Source organism: Musca domestica, unplaced genomic scaffold, assembly GCF_030504385.1.
Source record: "Musca domestica strain aabys unplaced genomic scaffold, Musca_domestica.polishedcontigs.V.1.1 38, whole genome shotgun sequence".
NCBI classification, from domain to species: Eukaryota; Metazoa; Arthropoda; class Insecta; order Diptera; family Muscidae; genus Musca; species Musca domestica.
The window spans coordinates 1,067,061-1,092,434 of NW_026712324.1; the positions used below are offsets into that span (position 1 = coordinate 1,067,061).

Genomic DNA, 25,374 nt, shown 5'->3' on the forward strand with positions numbered 1-25,374 from the left:
TTTGATATATGAAGGTGGTTTTGTACTGTACTGGTGGGTGTACTAAATGGTACTATATTTGGAACAGTTTGGTTTAGGGTTGTTGGAAGGGTGGAGGTAGAATTTTGAAAGTTTGTATTCGGATCCCTGTTGGTGCTTGGTTTGCGATAAGAAGGTGATTTTGTAAATTTGTTAAATAGTACTATCTTTGGTACAATTCGATGTTGGGCGAACTGATAGTGCTTGAAATTTGGTATTAGAGGGGTGTCTGTTCATTTGTAGTTTTTTTATATGGAGGTGGCTTTAGAAGTATGTACTATAATTGTGCGAAAAGTAATTGTAATTTTACGAAAAGTACAAAATGGCATATAATTTGGGGATAGACTGAAATCCTGAAATTTGATATAGATGTCACTGTTAGTGTCTGTGGTTAAGATATGGGGGTTTCCAAATGTGTAGTATTGGCCGAAGGTATAGAGCTGAAACCCTTAAATTTGGAATGGATATCAGAGTTGGTGTTCATGACTGAAAGAAGGAAATGGTTTTGGATATGGATACTATAATTGTACGAAAAGTACTAAATAGTACTAAATTTGGTATCGGGAGAAGGAACAGAGCTGAAATCCTGAAATTTGATATGGATATCACTGATATCTGGAATTGAGATATGGAGGTGGTTTTGGAAACATGTACTAATATGCTACAAAAATACTAAGTGGTACGTACTAAAATGAGTATTGGGTCCGTGATAAAGCGGAAATCCCGAAATTTAATGTTGAAGTCTTTGCTGGTGTCTGTGGTTGAGAAAAGAAGCTATTTTTGAATATGCGAACTCTAACTGTACTAAATGGTACTAAAATATAGATAGATAGGCCCAGACTTAGAGAAATTTTGTATTAAGGCCTCTGTTGGTAACTGGAACTAGTATAACTGTAGGAAAAGTATGGTAATTGGGATTGGGTCTTTGGACACTGGAATTGGAGGCCATTGTTGGTATACAGTTTAGAGAGAAGGCAATGCGAACTATGATTATTCGAAGAGTACGAAAAGCTAATAAATTTGCTTGAATCCTGAAAATTGATATTGATGTCACTGTTGGTTTCTAGGGTTTACATACAGGGTGAGATAAAAAAAACACTGCAACCAACTTCAGACTGCTGTTATGTCTAAGCTTCTCGTCCGACATCTGTTAAAATTATTACAGTGACAGCTCATTATATTGTTTACAAGCGTACAAAATCATTTTGGTGAGAATTTTCCAGAAAAAAAGTTATTCGTGATGGAATTCAAGTGTGAGAGTGTGATTTACATTTGGCTGGAAAAACACAAGTGGCTATCGTTAGATCACTCCAGCATTTAAATGTGAATAAATCTTTTGTGTCTTGTACCATCGCTCCTTACCGTCATACTGGTAGCGACGTCAAGCAAGTGGACGTAAGAAAACAGTAACATCAGCAGAAATGGTTCGAAAAGTAAAGAAGCGACTTGATCAAAACCTGCGCCGCAGTGGCCGAAAAATGGCTCGTGAGCTGAACATATTGAAATATTCCATTCAGAAAATATTTAAAAATGAGCTCAGAGCCATTGAAATTCCAAAAAGTACAAAAACTTACGCCGCAACAGAAAGAAAATAAACTTAGAAGAGCTGAAGAGTTTCTTCGCTTGACCGAAAGTGGTGAACTGCCGAATTTGGTTTTTCCCCATGAGAAGACATTCGTTGTACACCAGTTTGTAAACAAACAAAATGATCGTGTTTACTTGCCAAAGAGGTCAGCTGAAAATGTGTACCTTCGGTTGGCCATCAGAACTCAAGCACCGGCCATGGTGATGGTGTGGCCGCCATAACAGCCGTTGGTCGCTCTCCACTCGTATTAATCGACCATGGCATCAGAGTAAATGCCGAATATTATCGTGAAAATATTCTTGGGCACACAAACATTTGGGCCGCAGACCTTGGACATTCCAACAGGACTCAGCACCATCGCACTCAGTACGCGCCACCCAAGAATGGTTACAAAATGAGGTTCCTCGCTTCATTTCCAGCGCACAATGGCCACTAAAATGGAGTATTTTAGAAAGCAAGGTTGGCACTAAAAGATACCAAAGTGTCGATCACCTCAAGCATGCTCTTCGCCGGGAATAGGCCAAAATAAAGAAGAGCAACATTTGGGCAGCGTGTGACGGTTTCATTGGCCGTTTGAAGGCCATAATTCGTACCAAAGGTGACCAATTCGAACAAATCTAAAGGTATTCTAAAATATGATGCTATTTCCGACATTTTTTGCTTTCATAATAATAAAAAAATTATGGCGTTTGACTTTGTTGAAGTTTTTTTATAGAATATTTTTTTTTATATAGAAATTGTTTTGGATAAAAAAAAATTGGATGTGAAATAGTTTTATTAATATCCTCCACGGTATATTTCAAATTGAAAGATTTTGTAGACTTTTTGGTGTAAAAGGTAAACATTTTCCAATTATGCTTTCCGAAAAAGGAAAAACTTGAAAAAAATATATAAAACCCTGAAAGTGTAAAAATTAGGTACGATGTATGAAGTTTTGATTTAAAAATTGTTGTCTAACTGAACAAATTGTGAATTTTTAGTACTAACAAGTAAAAAAGCATTAAGTTCGGTCGGGCCAAACTTTTAATACCCTCCACCTTAGGGTAAAGGAAACATTAGAAGAAATGTGGCAAAAACAATAAAAATACCGAATATTGGGAGGTACCGTTATATGGGGACTATATCAAAACGTGGACCTATACATACAATGTTTTGCCACAAGCATAGGAAGCCGTTATGACCTACAAATACTAATTTTCAGACAAATCCGTGAAAAAATGTGGCATAATCATCAAAATACCGAATATTGGGAGGTACCGTTATATGGGGACTATACCAGAACGTGGACGGATATATCTCATTTTCAATACCAACCATCCTAGACACAATACAAAATGCTCTGCTAAATTTTGGCGCTCTACGTCAAATAATGTGGGCTGTATCTTGATTTCAACAGACAGACAGACGGATATCGTTAAATCGACTTAGAATTTAATGCTGATTATGAATATATATTCTTTATGGGGTCTACGACGAATATTTAAGGATGTTACAAACGGAATGACAAAGTTAATATACCCTCCATTCAAAGGTGGAGGGTATAAAAAGGCCTAACACGAACCCGGAACGAATCTTAAATTCTAAGGTGGACTTTTCACTGACGAAGTAGCGGGCACTTGCTAGTCTTTTATAAGTCTTCAGGAGACAGAAAACCCCAAATGAGGCTACTGCAGCTACGAGATCTTTTTCAACAATTATATTATATTATATTATATTAAATTATATTATATTATATTATATTATATTATATTATATTATATTATATTATATTATATTATATTATATTATATTATATTATATATATTATATTATATTATATTATATTATATTATATTATATTAATTATATTATATTATATTATATTATTATTATATTATATTATATTATATTATATTATTATATTATATATATTATATTATATATATTATATTATATTATATTATATTATATTATATTATATTATATTATATTATATTATATATATTATATTATATTATATTATATTATATTATATTATATTATATTATATTATATTATATTATATTATATTATATTATATTATATTATTATATTATATTATATTATATTATATTATATATATTATATTATATTATATTATATTATATATATTATATTATATTTATATATATATTATATTATATTATATTATATTATATTATATTATATTATATTATATTATATTATATTATTATTATATTATATTATATTATATTATATTATATTATATTATATTATATTATATTATATTATATTATATTATATTATATTATATTATATTATATTATATTATATTATATTATATTATATTATATTATATATATTATATTATATTATATTATATTATATATATATTATATTATATTATTATATTATATTATATTATATTATATTATATTATATTATATTATATTATATTATATTATATATATTATATATATTATATTATATTATATTATATTGTATTGTATTATATTATATTATATTATATTATATTATATTATATTATATTATATTATATTATATTGTATTGTATTATATTATATTATATTATATATATTGTATTGTATTATATTATATTATATTATATTATATTATATTATATTATATTATATTATATTATATTATATTATATTATATTATATTATATTATATTATATTATATTATATTATATTATATTATATTATATTATATTGTATTATATTATATTATATTATATTATATTATATTATATTATATTATATTATATTATATTATATTATATTATATTATATTATATTATATTATATTATATTATATTATATTATACTATATTATATTATATTAAATGTTTTTTATATATCTATCATTTTTGTTTTTAGACTTTCCTCCTCCTCCCCCCTGAGAAATTCTAGCAGTATTGAGGGATATTAATGCAAATATTATGCGGTTTCTTGTTGTAATTTTTCATGTTTTTTTTTTTCTTTTTTAAATATCGTAATTTATTAGACTCAGTTAGAAACTGAAAACAAAAAAAAAACGTTTTGCAACAGTGGTTACAGCCGGGAATATAATATTAGAAAAAAATAATTTCCATATTATATTCCAGTACCAATGAAATTGTTATTCTGTGAGCCACTGCCCATTTCGTTTGGTGATACATCAATCTTAAGTCTCTGGTCGTTCACCGCCCTCTGCTTTTATCTATCTGCTGTCTAGCAAGTTTCATTGTTTGTTGTTGTTGTTATTTTTATATTTATTTGTTATTTTTCCATGTAACTTCTATAATTTATCTATGTCTGTTGAGTTTTCTGTTGTTTTTTTTCACATTCATTAACCTTTTTGTATTCTAATGTATTCAGAAATTTAAAGGTCTTCATGTGTTATTTGAAACCAATTCATTGTTTTTTTTTGTCTTGTTTCTGCTTTTGTTTGACCGATGATTGGTAAAATTATTTAAAAAATCAAATTGAATTTATCAGATAAACGTGAAACGTTTTAATTTGATTTTTTTGTTTCGATTTTTATTTCCAAGCGAAAAAATTATTGGTTACTTCCAAAACCAAAAAAAACTTAAGGGATTTCCACAGCCCTCAAGCACAGTAATTCGTAATTAGAATATTTGTGTTAACAATATTTTAAATTGATGGAGTTCATTCTTGTTCTTTGTCTTTCCATATCTCGAGTTTTGAAATTGAAGTCATCGGCCAGATATTCGAACACTCAGTCAATAGCTTACTCTATCTCATAGATTCTCAATGTCCCATCTCCCTTCTCTCGGCCTTTATTTATCCTCTCTCCTCTCGAAATTGGATCTCCGCCATTAATTGCTGTTAAATAAACTTAAATAATTCTCATTGTGTTCGCGAAGCAGTTTCGTCTTCATGATCTCAATTTCGACACAGAATTTGTGGATCTTTAATTGAGTTTTTTTTTTATTAAAGAACAATTCTGGTTTTTATTCTTGATCATGTTTCTTTTTTTGCTATAATATAAACGTTAATTTTTTTATTTTCTCTTTGAGAAATTTGCCATCGTCTGTTTGAGATTTATTGTGACACATAAAATTTATAACACCTTCAAAAAAATGATATGTCAATTGGTTGGCACAAAATTTGCAATATTAATTTTGAATTTGAGGTGCGGTTTTCTTTTATTCAATTTACACTATAAAGAATCACAATTTATTTATAGAAAGCTGTTAATTGGAGGTGCAAAAAAATGGAGCACATGAAAATATTGTTTTTTTTTTTCTGATATGGTCTTGACAATTCAATTAAATTTTGTGCAGAAATTTAGGACACACAGATATGTTGGTCAACGACACCATAGCATTTCTGGTTATTTATGAAGAAGATCCTTTTCTAAGGCTACAAGCCTTTTTTAAGACATTTGTAGCCAAAAGACCTTAGAGATTCTCCATAGCTTGAATGCCTTTAAAAAGTCTCCCATATCCAAAGGCCTATCTATGGTCAGACAAATTTAAAAGCTTTTTCATGACCAGAAGACTTCCAAAATGTCTAATAAAACCATAAGATGGTTTACAGTTGTTCCATTTCTAGATGAGCCTTGACAGGTCCTTTCAAACCAGTAGACTTTTTGACAGGGTTTTTATAGTCAAAATATCCTTTTAAAATATTTAATAGCCAAAAGCCTGTATAAATATTTGCTATAACCAGAACTCCCATGACAGGTGTTTCACAAATCTAATATAGTAGGATGATATTTTAAAGGTCTTCCATAGCTAGAAGGTCTTCAGGTCGTTAACGTCTTAAAAGGACGAAGGGCCTGTCAAAGGCGCCCTAAATACCATTCTGATGTGTTCCTTAGTCAGTCAGAAGGTTTTTATATGCCTCTTATATCCACAAAACATTTGGAAGCATTTCTATAGAGCTTTCTTTAGGTATCCTGTAGACAAGGAACGTTTCACGTTCTGCTATGCCAAAAAAATTCTCAAAGGTCTTCTCTAGCATTTACACCTTGTGAAGAACTTCTATAACCAGAAAATCGGACTATAACTAGAAACTTTTTTAATGTGTTTTACAGGTCAAATGTAGCCGAAAGGACTTTCAAAGGTCTTGTATAGCCGTAAAACCTCGTAGAGGTCATCTATAGACAATTCCTTTATAGACCTTAGACAGGACTTATAATATGAGGACAACTGACGAGTCTTCTATAGCCAAAATTTCTCTTTCAATAATCAGTAGAACTTTAAGACCCTTCAGAGTCAATAGATCTTTGACAAATCACCAGAAAAGCTCTTCCATAGCCAGAAGACATTTTACAGACCTCCTATAGCCGGAAGACCATCCAGAGACCATATACATATCTTCTATATCTACGCAAGACCATCCTAGGATCAATTAAAACTCCCCTACATCTACAAGACCTTCTAACAGCGCTCTCCTCATTTAAAGCTCTCCTACATCTACAAGACCTTCTAATAGTCATCTATTGTCACAAGACTACACACATTTATGCAGTGAGAAGCACTTCTGGCTATCGAATAACTTTAAAAAGTCTGTGGAAGCTCCCTCGGCTATAGGAGACCTGTACAGTCCTTCTGGTCCCATACAACCCTTTAAAGATTTAAAGCTCTTCTACGGGGAAAAGTCCTCTCAAAGTTCCTATATAGCCAAAATACCTTTAAGGGTCTTATATAAGGAGACGAAATTTTAAAAATCTAATATTGCCGGAATACTTTTTAAAGTTTTACTTTGGTCATTTAAAACTCAAAACTCTTCTATGAACAAATGACATCACAAAATTCTTCTGGAGCCAGAAGACTTTCCAAAGCTTTTATATGCCTAGAAGACTTTTTGTAGCTTTTCTATAGTCAGAAAACCTTTTAAAGACCAAGAACCTTTTAAAGCTCTTATATATAATTTTAAAGCTCTTATATAATTTAAAAGCTCTTATATATCCTTTAAAAGCTCTTCTATGGCCACAAGACCTTTCAAAGATCATATATGGCTAAAAGACTTTTAAAAGTGGACCCTTTTAAGCTCTTCGATGATCGATTTCAGAAAAATTGTTATTTAGATGGCCTTTGAAAGCTCCTCTATGACCAGTTAACATTATAAGTCCTTCTATAGCCAAAATATATTTTAGATGCTAGTCTATGACAAAATAAGACCATAAAACCTTTTACAGTTCTTCCATGGCCTAAAGATATTTCAAAGCCCATTTATGACAACACAAACTTTCTACGCTTTCCTCCAGCTCGAAGACCTTCCAAAGCTTCCATATCCAGGAAATGGACAAGAGATCTTCAAAGCTCCTTCTTTTAGGGTTCTTCCATAGAGAAAAGACCTTTTAAAGCTCGAACGCCTACTAAAGCTAGATGCTTTTCTCAATTCCTTTGTAGCTAAAATATATTTTACAGCTATTTTATGGCCAGATGTACTTTTGAAAGTTATCTATAGCCAAAAGAACTTTATTAATGCTAAGTTTGAACTTTGAACACTTTTCTACAGCTAGAAGACCTTCTAAAGCTTCCATATCAAGGAAATAGCCAAGAGATCAACCTTCTTTTGGAGTACTTCCATACACAAAAAACCTATTAAAGCTCGAAGCCCTAGAGCTAGAGGCTTTTCCCAACTTCTTTGTGATTAAAAGGCATTTTAAGGTCATTTTATGGCCAGACGTTCAATTGAAAGTTATCTATAGCCGTTCAAAGTTTTAATAAGCATTCAATTGCTATTATAAACCTATTATATAGTCAGATAGCTTTTTAAAGCTTTTCTGTGGCTAGAAGACATATAAAGCAATTTAATGACTAAAAGACCCTAGAGGGACCTCTATAGCCAAAAAAGGTTTTCGACGGTCAGGATAACTTTAAACGTTTTCTATGGCTAGAAGATCTTTTAGAGCCCTTCCATGGCTCTAACATGACCAGAATAATTTTTCAAGCTTTTCTATGGCTAGAATTTCTTTTACAGATCATTTTAGTCAGAAGACGCTTAACATCCTGCTAAAGCTTAACCACTTTGTATGCCTCTTTTAAAGCTGGCAGAAGTTATAAGAGTCTTTCTAGGGCCGTAAGACATCCTTTACAGCGCTGCTACAGACCTCCTTTAAAGATAGAAGATGTTTAAAAGCTTGTTTCTCTCGACAAGAAGAATTGTACAGATGTTCTGCGAAGAGTAGGGCTGTATCAGGTGATATATAAACATATGACCTTTTACTGTTCTTATATAGCTAGAGGACCTCCAAAAACATCTCTTAAACCATAATAGGGTTTAAAGTTTCTATAATGTAAACGTCATTTCAAAGGTCTTTCAGCGCCAGAAAATCACAAAAAAATCTTCTATCCGTAAAATATTAGTAAACATCCCTTACAGATCTGTCATAGCTAGAATACCCTACAGAACACTTTTAAAGATTGAAGATGTTTTAAAGTTTTTTTTTTTTTTTTTCATCGACAAGAAGAAGGGCTGCATAAGGCAATTTAAGAACATATGAGCTTTTACTGCTTTTATATAGCTAGAGGACCTCCAGAAGCTTTTCATTAGCTATAAACCCTTTTAAAGCTTCTATAAAGTAAAAGTACTTTGATAGGTCTTTCATTGTCACAGGTCTTGTATTTGTAAAATATTAGAAAAAAACTTGAAATTTTATAACCTGAAACATATTTGTAATATGTAGAAATATGGTTCTGGTTATTTGCTACGAAATAAATTGGCCATAACATAGTTGGGCAAACAACAAATGGTTCTACATGACTTCTATGCAAAATAATGATTATTAAATATTTCCCTACAACATAGATGCAAAAATAAAAAAAACGAAAAAATACCAAATGTTTAATGAGCTATGCTATGGCTAGGGGTTTCCATTAATTTTGCTAGGGTTTCTTCTCTCGATAGCCAACAAGCGAGTCAGCCAGCCACCCAGCAACATGACAAGCAAATGATACCACCATACGACGAACGATCTATCATCGTCGTCGTCATCTAAGCCTATTCATATAATTTTTCAAATTCTATTCAACTATGAAATGATGTCGTTTGTTTGGCTGAGCGTTTAGCCCTTGAAAATTAAGTACAAGTTTAGATACTGTGACGTTGTTCCACCATCGAATTTCGATACATTTTGATTTGCTATGAAATCGAGGCAATGATACGCCGAGGCCCAGAACATAATACCGCACACAAAGGAAATGAAATGTAACGATCAATATTACCACAATGGCAACAACAACAACAACAAAATAATCAATTTGATATCGTTTTTTTTCGGGCGATTTTACATGACATTGTCATAGCCTCATTTTTCTCGTTATCTCTGGGGGTGGCTTAACGTAAAGCTGCGGCTTAAATGAAGCTCAAAAAAGGTAAATATTCAATTAAAATTGTGGCGCTGAGAGTTGGGTGTTAATAGCAATTGACAATATAAGACAACTCCGCTACCCCCCCTTCACAAAGTGGAGAGACAGATAAAGGGAAACGATGACAAACCAAAAATAAAAAAAAAACTGAAACCAGAATTAAAGCCAGGCGATAATTGAAATCACTTCAATTTCGTCGGCAAATATCCAAACATATGGGCAAACAAAATTGGACGATGATTCATAGGCTGGGTAGCAGAAAAAATCTCTATGACCTTTGTAGTCAAGATTTCGTTAGCACTCTCCCCCTCCATCTCTCCACTCCACCACTCTTTGATGTGTTAATATTTTTTGAGACAATTTTGACATCATTTCTCCGAGTCATCCACTCACAAAGATGACACATGGTCTTCATCTAAATATGCCTGTTTGCAATTTGTCGTCATCGGCATTTGAATTTCGAATCGCTTCAAGTACCGGTGGCTACCATCAACAAAACAAGTTAATTTCTTGTCACAAATCCCATTAAAAACATCCAATATTTTAAAAAACAAATGAGCAATAATGCCAAACTCGTAGCTGAGAGAACATTTAATCGGCTGTGGCAGTCTCAAATTAAGTCACACTTTTAAAATACATTTGACCGTAACCGGTATATGCCACCCCTTCTCTTCGGTGGAATATCTTTTCACACTCTCTCTCTCCCTCAGCGATTTATTTAAATAAGTCATTGTGTCAAGTTTTTGGTGTTTTTCTTTTTGTTATTTGAAATTTTATGCAAATTTCATTCAACGTCCCAAAATAACAGCTAACACTATTTTTTTTTTTTTTTTGTTAGTGGCCATAAAAAATATTCGCGGAAAGCTTGGCTCGTAAACATAATTTGTGTCAATAAAGTGGCGATGGCTTATGGGCTATAAAGGTTGTCTGGTTGTCTTTTATTGGTAATATATTTAGTCAATTTTTTCCATTCCGTAGGTATTTATACTAGAGAAGTCCTCTTAGAAGTATTTTGCCCATAGATTTTTTTTTGGTAATAGGGGACAGGATTTTTGCTATAGAATTTTATATATATATATATATATATATATATATATATATATATATATATATATATATATATATATAATTTTATATATATATATATTTTTTTTTTTTTTATTTATGGTTTATGGGTTTTTATTATGGTTGGTATTGAAAATGAGATATATCGGTCCACAGTTTGGTATAGTCCCCATATAACGGTACCTACCAATATTCGGCATTTTTATGATTTTTGTCACATTTTTTCATGGATTTGTCTGAAAATTGGGATTTGTGCCTCAAAATGGTTCCTAGTTTGTGTGGCGAAACATTGTATGCATAGGTCAATGCTTTGGTATAGCCCCCATATGATGGTACCTCCCGATATTCGGTATTAGGAAGATTTTCGCCGCATTCTTTCACGGATTTGTCTAAAAATTGGTATTTGTTGGTCATAATGGGTTCTAGCTTCGGTGGCGATACATTGCATGTATAGGTCCACGATTTTGGCATTGCCACAGTTTGGTATAGTCCCCATATAACGGTACCTACCAATATTCGGCATTTTTATGATTTTTGCCACTTTTTTTCATGGATTTGTCTGAAAATTGGGATTTGTGCCTCAAAATGGGTCCTATTTGTGTGGCGAAACATTGTATGCATAGGTCAATGCTTTGGTATAGCCCCCATAAGACGGTACCCCCGATATTCGGTATATTGATGGTTTTTGTCACATTTTTTCACGGATTTGTCTAAAAATTGATATTTGTTGGTAACGATGTTTTTTAGCTCCGGTGGCGAAGCATTGTATGTATGGGTACACGTTTTTGTATAGCCCCATATAGCGGTTCCTCCCGTTATTCGCTATTGTGATGATTTTTGCAAAATTTTCCCATGAATATGTCTAAAAAATGGTATTTGTGGGTCATAATGGGTTCTAATGTTTCCTTTAGTCTAAGGTCGGACTTAATGTTTTTTTACTTGTTTTTTTGTATAAAAGGGCTGGAACAACTCTAGTTTAGTAAAAACTCTTAAATTATTTCCAGAGGTAGGTATTTTTACCCTGGCTCCGGGAAATTTTTTGTCGGGGCCCCAAATTTTTGAGACGAAAGTCCAGGTTGAAGACCCGGGCTAGATTATGAAAATATCTATCCAATAAGTGGTCGGAAGGGGTTCGAAAGTTATAGCAAAATAATCGATTTTTGGACCTGGATTTTTCATACAACCCCAAAAAAGTCTAAAAAATGGTGAATTATGGAGGTGAACGAAATTGATGCCAAATTATAGCTGACACTCCTGCCATTCCAAAATACTTCAATTTGAGGTTATACCTTGTTTGGGTCCAGAGATATTAGTTGTATAACTGAAATTTGCTTTTTGGTCAAAATTTATTGTACAACTGAGATGTCCCACAACGGATAACGCGAACCAAAGTTTTCTAAATTTGACACTTTTTGTAAGTAGTCGGCCTTCGGCCGTGGCTTGAAATTTTCTCCTCTGGGTATATCCCACACCGCCTAACGCAAACTAAAGTTTTCTGAATTTGACTCTTTTGTAAGAAGACGGCCTTAGGCCGCACAGTGTCACGACCGCGGCCAAAAATGGTAAAAACCAAGTACATAAGAGCACAAATTTATTGATGAGAATTGATAGAAAACATTCCAGTTAGGAATAATATGAATTTTGGTAGTGATACGTCAAGTAGTTTTGCCTGTACGAGGGTTCAAATCTGATAGTTTTTGGCAATCGGCATTTTTCTATTTTTTTCGGAAAATTGACACTTTTTTCATATGTTCAAAAATTTGAATATTAAAAGTAACGGTTATAAAAAAAGTGTTTATTTTAGTTACTTGGGATGTCAAAAACTTGGCTTCACCTTTGTTTGGGTGTAAATAGTGATCATATGGTGTTTACAGTTACAAACACCTGTTGTACTTAGTTCATCTATTTTGTAAAGCAAATCTTGAAATTAGTGGAGTAGAAAAAAAAGGTTAAAAAAGTTTAGTGTACATTTTTGTTGATTTTAGTTGTGAAAAGTATGTATTTTTAACCTATAAAAAAATTAGCTGCGGAAACCTGCGGTCCTAAGAGTTATTTGCTTTTTTTAGTGACCACCTCTTTAAAAAACTGTGACATATTTTTGGAATGGTTAGAAGTAAAGGATCAAAGTATGTCATATGTTCTGGCAAAACTTAAAGAATTTATTGAGGATCGAATTGGAAGGAAAATGACGGGCGAAGAACACATAAAGGTTAAAAATATTTGCTACAAATTGTCTTCTACGTGGAAAAAATACTATCGAAAGAGGGATAAAGTAGAAATGGTCTTAAAAGATTGGTTTCTTATGGATACGTTTAAATTTGATTCGGTACATTTGAAGATTATTTTTATTAAACCAATTATTTAAAAACTTTTAAATATTTAGGAACCTGATAAGTCTACATCAAGAGGTCGACCACGCATTAACTTTGAGGAAAGTTCATGTAGAACAAAAAGGCGACGTGTAGGTGAACTTGCATATAAACTACCTGTCAAGACATGGCGAATTGATAGTAGAAACACAATATTAGTGAATGAAAATAAAATCAGGATACGAAGAGCATTAAAAACAAATCTAGGTCTTCTTGTCGACAAAATAAAACCGGGCTACGGGACATCAAATGATGGAAATACAGCTCGACGTTTTTTTTTCAAACATTGAAGTAGCGGCAGATATTACCGGGGTCGACAGAAGATTAATTTACAATTTTTCCCTCATTTTGCGGATTTTGTCTTGTGGGAGATTTATAAATACAAATTTATTTCATAAGCTTCTTCAAGATACATGGCAACTTTACATCGACTTATACTCTTGGTATTACATGCCAGTCACGGTGCATAAAATTTTAGTTCATGGCATTGGATATGTAAGGTACAGTACATCCCCTCTTGGACTGCTTTCGGAAGAGGCTATCGAGTCATGCCATAAAATAATTAGGAGCAACCGTTTGAAACACACCCGAAAATGTGGTAGAGTCGAGTCAAATAGGGATTTAATTCAGTATTTGATACTACAATCGGACCCTGTAATATCCTTGAACAGTCATAATATATTGGCCCGAAATTATAACATGGAAGACATTAAATCATATATTTGTGAAGAAAATAACTTAAATATTCCGGAAATATGTTCAGAAGATGAATCTGATGATTGCAGTGAGGTATGTAGTGAATAGTGTATTTCAAAGCTTATGTTATTAATAAAAATTAAATACGAATAAAACGTGTTTTATTGAAAAGAGGGTTTTGTAATATAAAATACTCTGAAACGTAAACCTACAGACAATTTTAATATTTCACTAAATAAGAAGTAAACTGCAAATATTCATTTAATATGGTTGAATACATACGATTTCATAGGCCAACAAATCGGATTTTTCAAGCCCCATTGTATGGGAGGTATACCAAATCATGGTCCGATCAATTCAATTTTTTGTCACTTGTTTTATAGCCCAAATTAGAAGTAAACTGCAGATTTTCGTCGAATTTGGGTTAATACATTCGTTTTTATATCCCAAAAGAGAGAATTTTTCAAGACCCATTGTATGGGAGGTATACCAAATCATGGTCCGATCAATCCAATTTTTTGTCAACTGTTTTATAGGCCCAATTAGAAGTTACATGCCAATTTTCATCAAATTTGGTGGAATATTAACGATTTTATAGGCTAAAAGAGTGAAATTTGGAAGACCCTATATATGGGAGGTATACCGAATTTTGGTCCAATCTATCCAAATTTTTGTAATTTGCTTTTTAGCCCAATAATAAGCATCTGTACAAAATTTCATCCACCTACGACAACTCTTTCTATTTTTGGCCGCCGTTTGTATGAACTCGCGACATAGTGGGCCGGGTCTTGAGATTTTCTCCTCTGGGTATGTCCCAAACCGTCAACGGAAACCAAAGTTTTCTAAATTTTATACCTTTTGTAAATAGGCGGCCATCGGCCGGGGCTTGAAATGCTCTCTTCTGGGTATATCCCACACCGATTAACGCGAACCAACGTTTTCGAAATTTAATGCATTTTTTTAAATAGCCGGCCTTTTGCCGGGGCTTGAAATGTTCTCTCCTAACGCGAACCCAAGTTTTCTAAATTTAATACTTTTGTAAGTCCAACGACGTCTACGTCAATAAAAGATCCGTTAGGTATTTTAGCCATAGGTCAGTAATAGTTCCGCAGGCTATAAAATCTTTATAAACTATTCTTGCTATAGAAGAGCTATTAAAAGAACTTTGGGATATAGAAGACCCCTACGAGGCGTTTTGGCTACAAAAAGAACCTGTAAAACCTTCGAGAGTTGTTCTGATTACAGAAGATCTTTAAAACAAATTCCGACCATAGAAAATTAATTCTGGCAATGGAAGTCCTTTGGAAGGTCTTGTGACCATAGAAAGGGCAAAAATGGCCTTCAGGAATACTTTAAAAGTTTTTCTTCGGAAATATGAACAAATTTTAGAATAAGTTTAGATTTGTTCGAATTGGTCACCTTTGGTACGAATTATGGCCTTCTAACGGCCAATGAAACCGTCACACGCTGCCCGAATGTTGCTCTGCGGTATTTTGGTCCATTCCCGGTGATGCGCTTGCTTGAGGTGATTGACACTTTGGTATTTTTCAGTACCAACCTCGCTTCCAAAATACTCCAGACACAATAGTCCAAGGGATTGGTATCCGGAGATTTTGGTGGCCATTGTGGCGATTAATACGAGCGGAGAGCGACCATCGGCTGTTATGGCGGCCCACACCATCACCATGGCCGGCGCTTGGTGCATGAAGGCCTACCGAAGGTGCAGCACATTTTCAGCTGACCTCTTTGGCAAGTAAACACGATCATTTTGTTTGTTTACAAACTGCTGGACAACGAATGTTTTCGCATCGGAGACGGAGAAAACCAAATTCGACAGTTCACCACCACTTTCGGCCAAGCGGTGTAAGTTCTTGCACTTTTTGGAATTTCAATGACTTTACCCCGAGCTCATTTTTCAAAATTTGCCGAATGGAATATTGTGATATGTTCAGATCACGAGCCACTTTTTGGCCAATGTGACGCGGGTTCGATCAAGTCGCTTCTTTACTTTTCGAACCATTTCTTCTGATGTTTCTGTTTTCTTCCGTCCACAGTATCACGGTAACGAGCGATGGTACGAGACACAAACGATTTATTCAAATTTAAATGCCGAAGTGCTCTAACGATAGCCACTTGTGGTTTTCCAGCCAAATATAAAGGAATCACACTATCACGCTTGAATTCCTAAAAAGAAACGCGAATAAACTTCTGGCCATATACGTTCTAGAAGACGTCTTATGGCTCCAGGAAACAATAAGGGAGTTTTCTGGTCGTTGAAAATCTTTAAACGTTATTCTGGCTCTAAATCCTATAGACGTTCCGTTATTTTTTCCATTTTTTTTTCATTTTATAATAAAACTTTTAAAATTATTCCCAAAAATCATTATTATCACTCACCATTTATTTTCCCCTTAGATTATATATCCAAAATTCGAAAATTTTCGAAAATTCCTTTCCAATGCTTTGAAAGGTCTGATAAAATACATGTCGAATTCCCTTAATTGCAAATATTCTCATGGCAAACATTTTCGGACATGCTTGTCACTTTTGCACCATAACAAATTCAATTAGCACTTTTAAACAACATTTTATGTTTTCATCTTCCTCGATTTTTTTTCGATTTTACAAAAAAAAGCGAAAGTGATTCGAAAGTTTCTTTCGTTTTTATTTCCATTCAATTTTGACGTTCTGGTGGCGGTTATATCAAACGTGTCGATCACAATATTTTTTTTTTTTCGAGAGGGGAAATGATAACAATAAAAATAACTATAACTAAATTCATTAATTGACAATAAAAACAATAACAACAAAAGCAACACCGGCAACAACAAACAATAAAAATTGATTACAATTATTTTTAAAATGTACGAAACTGGAAAACGGAAACCAAATTTATAACATGAAATCGAATTGGAGGAGTTCTACTTGAAACTCATGCACCACACTAACACACACAAAAAAAAAACAACAAAAAATCACATGCCAAAATAAAAAAACAAAAAACGTTAAAACAAATCAACGGAACGAGGAGCATAAGTTAAAATTGTGCCGCAACGGCGTTCAGTTACAGAAAAAGCGAATGGAAATGGAAGCAGAAAAAAGCAGAACAGTTCCGCTACGTTAAAGAGTGCTAAACAAACTGAATCATCTCCGACACACGTAGTGGAGTACTAACCCACTTTGGACGAACGAAAAAAAAAACAAACACAAAACATAATCATCATCATCGTCAGACTCAACAACAAAAACAAACAAATTTCTACGGTGGAAGCTATGAAAAGAAATGGCAACATAACGCCAATCAAATGTCTCTCGACAAAAAACAAACTCAAAACAATGACCAAACTAGTTGGAATAACTAGCCACTGGAAGAGAAGAGAGCGTGACGGGAAAACTAAAATAAATGAATCACAAAAGCTACGTACAAATCGGAGTTGCTAAAGGTCTCCTAAAAGACCTCAAAGGAGTATCCTCTAAATCTATAGAATATCCTTTAAAATATATTCTGTTCGAAAATAACTCTAAACAGGTCTCCTGCCTTGAAAGAGGCTCTATATAAGTCTAAAAGTTTCCTAAAAACTCATCTACGTAAAGACCTCAACGTATATGGAGAACCCTTCATATGCATGGATAACCTCGAGAGTGTATTTTATCTTTACAGGACATCGCAGAGGACTTCTAAACGACCTCGAGGAGGCATTCTATTTTTAGAAGACATTGAAATATTTTCTATGTTTATCTTATGCTTCGAAGAATTCGAAAAGGCATTCTATGTTTGGAAGACCTCCAGAAGAAGAGCAAGAATCTCCTTCAGAAAACTAGAAAGCATCCCCTAGCTGTGAAGAAGATCTCCTTTAGCTGAAAAGAAAGTCTTGAGAACAAGACGAAATTTCTTCGAGATGATGAGAAGGTCTCTTCCTGAAGAAAAAAAGATCTCCTCCATTTTTCTATGTTTAAGGAGAAGTTCTCCTCTTGAAGAGGAAAGAACTCCTCTAGAAGAGGAAAATGTCTCCTCGTGAAGAGGAGAATGTCTTCCCTAGAAGAGGAGAAGGTCACCACTAACAGAGAAAAAGATCTCCAGAACAAAAGAAAATCTCCTCGAGATGAGGTGAAGGTGTCTTCCTGAAGAAGAGAAGATCTCCTCGATTTTTTTCTATGTTTAAGGAGTGGGACTCCTCTTGATAAGGAGAAGTTCTCCTCTTGAATAATAAAACGTTTGAAAAGGAAAAGATCCCTCAAGAAGAGGAAAAGATCTCCTCTAGATGAGAAGAAGGTCTCCTCTAGAAGAGGAGAAGGTCTCCTCTAGCTGAGGAGAAGCTCGCCTCTAGCCGAGGAGAAGCTCGCCTCTAGCTGAGGAGAAGCACGCCTCTAGCTGAGGAGAAGCTCGCCTCTAGCTGAGGAGAAGCTCGCCTCTAGCTGAGGAGAAGCTCGCCTCTAGCTGAGGAGAAGCTCGCCTCTAGCCGAGGAGAAGCTCGCCTATAGCTGAGGAGAAGCTCGCCTATAGCTGAGGAGAAGCTCGCCTATAGCTGAGGAGAAGCTCGCCTCTAGCTGAGGAGAAGCACGCCTCTAGCTGTTAAGAAGCTCGCTTATAGCTTAGGCTCCTCTAGAAGAGGAGAAGGTCTCCTCTAGCTGAGGAGAAAATCACTCCCCTAGCTGAGAAGAAGGTCTCCTTTGACTGAGGAGTAGGTTTCCTCTATCTGAGGTCTACTCTAGCTGAGAAAATCTCACACCTATCTGAGGAGAAGGTCTCCTCTAGCTGGGGAGAAGGTCTCCTCCGACTGAGGAAAAAGTTTCCCCTAGCTGAGAAGAAGGTCTCCTCTGACTGAGGAGAAGGTCTCCCCTGACTGAGGAGAAGGTCTCTCCTGACTGAGGAGAAAAGGTCTCCTCTAGCTGAGGAGAAAAGGTCTCCTCTAGCTGAGGAGAAAGAGTCTCCTCTATCTGAGGAGAAAAGGTCTTCTCTATCTGAGGAGAAAAAGGTCTCCTCTAGCAAAGGAGAAAAGGTCTCCTCTTGGTGAGGAGAATATCTCCTGTAGCTGAGGAGAAGATCTCCTGTAGCTGAGGAGAAGATCTCCTGTAGCTGAAGAGAAGATTTCCTCTAGTTGAGGAAATCTGCTCTAGCTGAGAAAAGAGAAAAAATTGTACCCAGAGAAAACTTCCGACAAATTTTCCCCTGAATAGCCTTCTATCTATAGAAGACCTCTAAGATGTCTTTTATTCACAGATCAGTATTTGAGCTATCTCCAAGCCAAAAAGGAATGAGTCATCTAAAAAATTTCCGAGAAATTACTTCTCTCACATTTGTCAGACATAATTCAGAGCAAAACAGAAAGAGGCAAAGCTTTGCTTTAATAAAACGTTTGACAAATTTTGACAGTAATTTTGAAATGTTAACGACGATGACAACGCCGGTGATGATTATCGTGATGGTGACAATGATAAGCAACATAACACCACCGCTGCTGAATGTTTGCGGCAAACCGAGCGCGATCATTTGACTACTAACGGGCATTAGTTGCGCTGGGCTTGTGTGTGCGTGCAATTTGGCTGTTTGTCTGCCCCAAAAAGCTTGCCTTCCAAAATGTCCAAAATTTATGACAACTACAGCTCGTTGTTGTCGTCATCGTCGTTCAAATTGGAGAGTTTAATTTGTTACGACGTGTGGCAGGCATGACAGTGGCGGCATTAAAGTGACGTCGCACACCCGTGTTGTTACTGTCACTCAACTCGGCTCTAAGTAGCTGCCATTATTACGCCAACAACAACAATAACTAACGTTTGTTGGACCATGGAGCCAAAAAAGTACAAACACACACACACGCACTGGCACACAGCATAACAAATGGGCCCAAATCTCCGCGGGTGTGTGTGTGTGTGTGTGTGTGAGACAACCGTTAAATTAGCCCACAACTTTGTTACTCATTTGTCATAATTTTGAATATTAGCTCCATGAATTTTTTAGTTGTTGTTGTTGGTGGGCACAGCCAAACTAAACTACCTGTGTCGGTTTATTTAAATGAGTTTGTGTTTGTTTTTGGGGTTAAAAAGTCAGTGGATATATGACCTAGTTGTGTTTTTACTCACAGTTATGGGATGATAGACAATTGATTAGTTTTTCATAGTCATTTCGAGTCATATGATTTCAAAGTTCGCCGAAAATTACCTGAAATGAAAATAAAAAAATATAAATGTAATATTGGAAAATGATTCAGAAATTCTGTAGTTAGATTATCATCTTGATATTTCAGCATTACTAATAATGACAATCACATACCCTCCTCATTACTCGTAATCTTAAAAATAATTAATTATCATTATTTTCTCCAAACTTACTCTTATATTAACAAATAAGTAAAAAAGTATCAAGTAAAGATTTTACCGACAAATATATACCCTCAGCCAATGTTCGATTATTTAAAAATATTTTGACTTCTGCTCTAATTATTCAAATTGTTCACCCTCTATGGAGTGGGTTCCGAAGGAGTGGGCCAATATTGTCCATTTTGCATGGGACCTAAATTGTATGGGCAAAATTTTATGCGAAATCATAAATTCCGATAAGTTTCATATTCCCTTTAGGTTTCTTGTTGAGAAAAATATTTAGATTTAGCAATTTGTAAAGAATTTCTGACTTGTTTCGCAAGTTATGACAGATAAAAGTATTGAAAATTGTGACCCTTTGTGTATGAGGTACCAGTTCGCAGACATTTTTCATCTTTACAAAATCCTTCTTTGAGCGTTTTGCTTTTCAAAATCTTGAACGCTTTGTAGGGGAGGTATCAGAAGGAGTGATCCGATCTCTACCATCTTTATAACAGATCATGTGCTGACAGAAATATTGAGGTTTGCCACTTCTGTATGGCATCGGATGTTAATTGCGCGTTTTATGAACTTCGTGGATATTCAAAATTTTGATCCTTTGTGGGGGAGGTAACAGAAGGAGGGGGCCGACTTATCCCATCTTCACAACAGATCTTGTTGTAGTAGAAATAATGGAATGTGTGAAATATGAGGAGAACCGGATGCTTATTTCTGAAATTATGATCGTTTTGTTTATTCAAAACTTTGATCCTTTGTGGGGGAGGTACCAGAAGGTATGGTTCGGTCTCTACCATCTCTATAACAGATCTTGTGTTGATGGAAATATAAAGTTGTACCAATTCTAAACGGAATCGGGTGTTAATTTAGCTCCATAGGTATTAAAAAATTGGATCCTTTTCGGGGAGGTAACAGAAGGAGGGACCGTCTTATCCCATCTTCACAATAGATTTTGTGTTAGTAAACATAATGGAATGTGTGAAATATAAATAGAAGCTGATGCTTATTCGGATTTTATGATCGTTTTGGTTATTCAAAACTTTGACCCTTTGTGGGGTAGGTACCAGAAGGTATGGTTCGATCTCTACCATCTTTATAACAGATCTTGTGTTGACATAAATATTGAGATTTACCACTTCTGAATGGCATCGGATGTTAATTCCGCGTTTTATGAGCTTCATGGATATTCAAAATGTTGACTCTTTTTGGGGGAGGTACCAGAAGGAGTGGACCGATATATCCCATCTTCACAGCAGATCTTGTGCTAGTAGAAATAGTGGGATGTGCAAAATATGAGGAGAACTGGAAGCTTATTTCGGATTTTTTGGTCTTTCAAAACTTTGATCCTTTGTGGGGGAGGTACCAGAAGAAATGGTCCGATCTCTATTATTTTTATAACAGATCTTGTGTTGAGATGTGGCAAGTCTGAAGGGAATCGAATGTTAGTTTCGCGTTTTATGAGTTTCATCGATATTCAAAATGTTGACCCTTTGTGTATTAGATACTAGAAGGAGTGGACCGATATTATCCATATTCACACCAAACCTTGGATTAATAAAAATATTGCTATATGCGTAATTTGAAGACAATCGGACTCATCTATCACATTTTATAAGAATTATAATTATTCAAAATTTTTGATTCTTTGTGGGGGAGGAACTTGATGGAATGAACCGATTTTCGCACCTGATATAGCACTGATGCAAATATTAGGTGAAGTAAAATATTTTTATACAATATTTGTATACCCTACACCACATAGTGGTAAGGGTATTATGTCTTTGTGCATTTGTTTGTAACATGGAGAAGGAAGCGAGATAGACCCATAGTTACTTTTGAGGATCTCCATAGAATCACTTTCTGAGTTGATTCATGCATGTCAGTCCGTTTGTCCGTCCGTCCGTCTGCCCATGTATTCTTGTGAACAAAATGCAGGTCGCATTTATTATCCGATTGAGATGCATTTTTCCAAACAACATTTGTTTTGCCCAAGGACGAACCCTATTTAAATTGGATATAATCGGTAAAAAATTAGATATGGCTCCCATATATATCTTCGTTCGATTTGCCTTTCATTGTGCACCAAACGTCTAATAACATACCGAATAGTATGGAATTTTGCACATACAACCAAATTAGGCCTGGAAATATGTATGCAAAATTTGATTGAAATCGGTTTAGATATAGCTATAGCTCCCATATACATCGTTCATCCAATTTGTTATTTTTGTCCTCCGCAGCCGTAATATGCACTCTGTAAAAACAATATTTGGGAAAATATATCAAATGCAGCTCAGAAATACCTTTGCTAAATTTTATCGAGATCGGTTCAGATTTGGATATATCTCCCATATATAACTTCGTCCGATTTAGCTTTTATTGTACACCAAACTTCTAATATTTGCCCAAATGGGATGGAATTTGGCACATGCGACTGAATTGAGACTAGAAGCTAGTATGCCAAATTTGGTGAAGATCAGTTCAGATATAGCTATAGCTCCCATATATTTTGTTCATCCGAATCCACAATCGTAATATGCACTCCGTAACAACGATATTCAGGGGAATATATCAAATACAGCTCAGATATATCTTTGCCAAATTTTATCGAGATCGGTTCAGATTTGGATATAGCTCCCATATATATCTTTATCTGATTTCAAATTAATTTTTTGCCAAATGGGCAATACAAGTCCGAATTTAAAAGAAACATATGCTTCGGCATATTTAGTCCTTTGAACTTTAAATTATAATTATAATCATAGCGTGTATGATTAAATTCTCCCATAAAATCTTTTAATTGTCATGTGGAGCTCTACAAAACTAGCAAAGTGGTGTAGGGTATCATAAAGTCGGCCCGCCCGACTTTAAGACTTTCTTTACTGGTTTAAAATATTTTTAATATGGCTAGAGAGGGTACATATACGATACGCCCAAAACAAAGATTTTAGACTCTAGGTCTCTTTGGATCACATCTGATTCAAGTGTGAGTTTATACTGTCCATTTTCGCACCTGACCTAGCTTAGGTGCAAATATTAGGATATGCAAAGTTTGAACAAAATCGGATGCTCCTTTCTTGATGTGTGAGGTAAATTATCTTCTGTTGAAATGTTGACCTTTTGTGGGGAAGGTACCAGAAGGAGTGGAGTAAGTTTGACAATAATATTACGATTGGAGCAAATCGGATACTCCCTTCGAGAGTTATCGTGCGCAATAATAAGCAGACGGACGGATGGACGGAAATCGCTAGATCGACTCCAAATGTCCTGAAATGGATTTCTTAAACCGTTATTTCGGCTAGGCACGTTTTGGCCGTATCAAATGATAAATATCTCTCTAGCCATATGGCTGAGGGTATAAAAAAATATATCGTATCCACCCCCTGCAGACCATTTGGCATATCTTGCTACTTTTAGTACACTTTCAGTTTGTATTTTCAGAAACTGCAGTCGTACTCATCCCTACACAGTAACTATAGCCTACATTCTGAATTTCATACGTATAGGTGCCAAAGGTAAGCAAATCTAAGCTTATTCTAAAATTTGATGCTATTTTCGACATTTTTTGCTTTCATTCAATAAAATTAAAAAAAAAATAATGAAAAAATTATGTCCTTTGACTTTGTTGCAGTTTTTATACACTCCACCATACATAGTATGGAGGGTATATTAAGTTCGTCATTCCGTTTGTAACTCATCGAACAATTATTTTAGACCCAACAAAGCATATATATTCTTGATCAGCGTTAAAATCTAAGACGATTTAGCCCTTTGCGTCCATAAGTCCGCCTGTCCGTCCGTCCGTCCGACAGTCTGTTGTAATCACGCTACAGTCTAAACGAATTAAGATAGGAAGCTAAAATTTTGCACAGATCTCTCTTTTGTCAGCAGGCAGGTCAAGTTCGAAGATTGGCTATATCGATATCGTATAGCCCCCATGTAACGGTAACCTCCGATATTCGGTATTTTGAAGATGTTAGCCACATTGTTCAATGGAATTGTCTGAAAATTCACACAAGTAGTTCCTTATGGGTACTTTATACCTCGGAAGAGAATTATCTATATCGGTCCACGATATCGTATATCCCCCATATAACGGTATCCCCCGATATTCGGTATTTTGGTAACTTTACCCACATTTTTCAACGGAATTGTCTGGAAATCCACACAAGGAATTCCATGTGGGAACTTTATACCTCAACACAGAATTATCTATTTAGGTCCACGACATCGTATATCCCCCATATAACTGCACCCCCGATATTCGGTATTTTGATGACTTTACCCACATTTTTCAACGGAATTGTCTGAAAATCCACACAAGGAGTTCCTTGTGGGTATTTTATACCTCGGCAGAGAATTATCTACATAGGTCCACGATATCGTATAGCCCCCATATAACGGTACCCTCGATATTCGGTATTTTGATGATTTTAGCCACATTTTACAACGGAAATTGTACACAAGGGGTTTTTTGTGAGCACTTTACCCCCGACAGAGAATTCTTCATATAACGGTACCCCCGATATTCGGTATTTTGATGATTTTAGCCACATTTTCAAATCGTATTGTCTGAAAATCCACACAAAGAGTTCTTTGTGAGCACTTTACCCCTGAAAGGGAATTGTCTATATCGGTGCGCAATATCGTATATCCCCCATATAACGGTACCCCCCGATATTCAGTAGTTTGATGATTTTAGCCACTTTTTTCCAATGGAATTATCTGAAAATCTTCACAAGGAGTTCCTTGTGAGTATTTTACACCCAGACATAGATTTGTCTTAATAGGTCCACAATATCATATATACCCCCATATATCGGCACCTTCCTATATTAGATATTGTAAAGATTTAAAAAAAAAAAATAATGGATTTTATTTTTTTTGAAAATTTTTCTAATTCATTCCGATGGTGGAGGGAATTCAAAGTTCGGCCCGGCCGAACTTACTGCTTTTTTACTTGTTTTATCTCACCCTGTACACACAAAATTACGCATAA

The 25,374-nt window shown here is 34.6% G+C and overlaps 1 protein-coding gene and 1 long non-coding RNA gene across 2 annotated transcripts in view; one reads left to right on the plus strand and one right to left on the minus strand.

The window, feature by feature from the left end:
- Nucleotides 1-25,374, minus strand: part of LOC101894578 (serine-rich adhesin for platelets) — a 120,761-nt gene that overhangs the window by 40,354 nt on the left and 55,033 nt on the right. The gene's annotated exons all lie outside the window — the stretch shown is intronic.
- Nucleotides 12,536-13,463, plus strand: LOC131804047 (uncharacterized). Its single transcript, XR_009342882.1, has 3 exons — nt 12,536-12,989; nt 13,062-13,321; nt 13,379-13,463. It is a non-coding gene; the product is annotated as an uncharacterized LOC131804047 (long non-coding RNA).